At 50.4% G+C, this 593-nt stretch overlaps 1 pseudogene; it reads left to right on the top strand.

Moving 5' to 3' along the window:
- The first annotated feature begins 8 nt into the window (after nt 1–8).
- Nucleotides 9–586, top strand: LOC104983335 (annotated as a pseudogene).
- Nucleotides 587–593: the final 7 nt, after the last annotated feature.

The following is a 593-nucleotide window of genomic DNA, read 5'->3' as shown; positions in this document are numbered from 1 at the left end:
GCTACACACATGACCTCTCTTGACGGTCCATATGGTGTAGTGTGCAAGTATTTTCAGCGAGGGTACTGTATTTATGGAGACCGCTGCAGATATGAACATAGCAAGCCACTGAAACAGGAAGAAGCAACTGCTACAGATCTAACTGAAAAGCCATCTCTTGCTGCTTCCTCAAGTCTCTCGTCAGTTGGACCGACTGTTGAAATGAATATGGGCGAGGCTGAGTCAAGAAATTCAAACTTTGCAACTGTAGGAGCCGGTTCAGAAGACCATTAATGCCATGAAGTTTGTTCCAGGGCAGCCCTACTGTGGCCAGATTACCCCTTCCTCCACCGAAGGCCCCCTGCAGGGCTCAGTGACCAAGGAAGACTTGGAGAGGGAGCAAAGTACAGTGAACACTAAGAAGCAGTTCTGCCCCTATGCCACAGTGGGGGAGTGCCGCTATGGGGAGTACTGCATGGATCTGCATGGAGACGCATGTGACATGTGCGGGCTGCAGGTCCTCTATCCTGTGGATGCCGCCCAGAGGTCACAGCATATAAAATCCTGCATTAAGACCCATAAGAAGGACATGGAGCTCTCATTCACAGTGCAAC

This window comes from Bison bison, unplaced genomic scaffold (assembly GCF_000754665.1).
Source record: "Bison bison bison isolate TAMUID 2011002044 unplaced genomic scaffold, Bison_UMD1.0 scf7180017834695, whole genome shotgun sequence".
NCBI lineage: Eukaryota > Metazoa > Chordata > Mammalia > Artiodactyla > Bovidae > Bison > Bison bison.
Note: the sequence above shows the minus strand (reverse complement) of the source record. Positions and strands in the feature narration are given on the sequence as shown.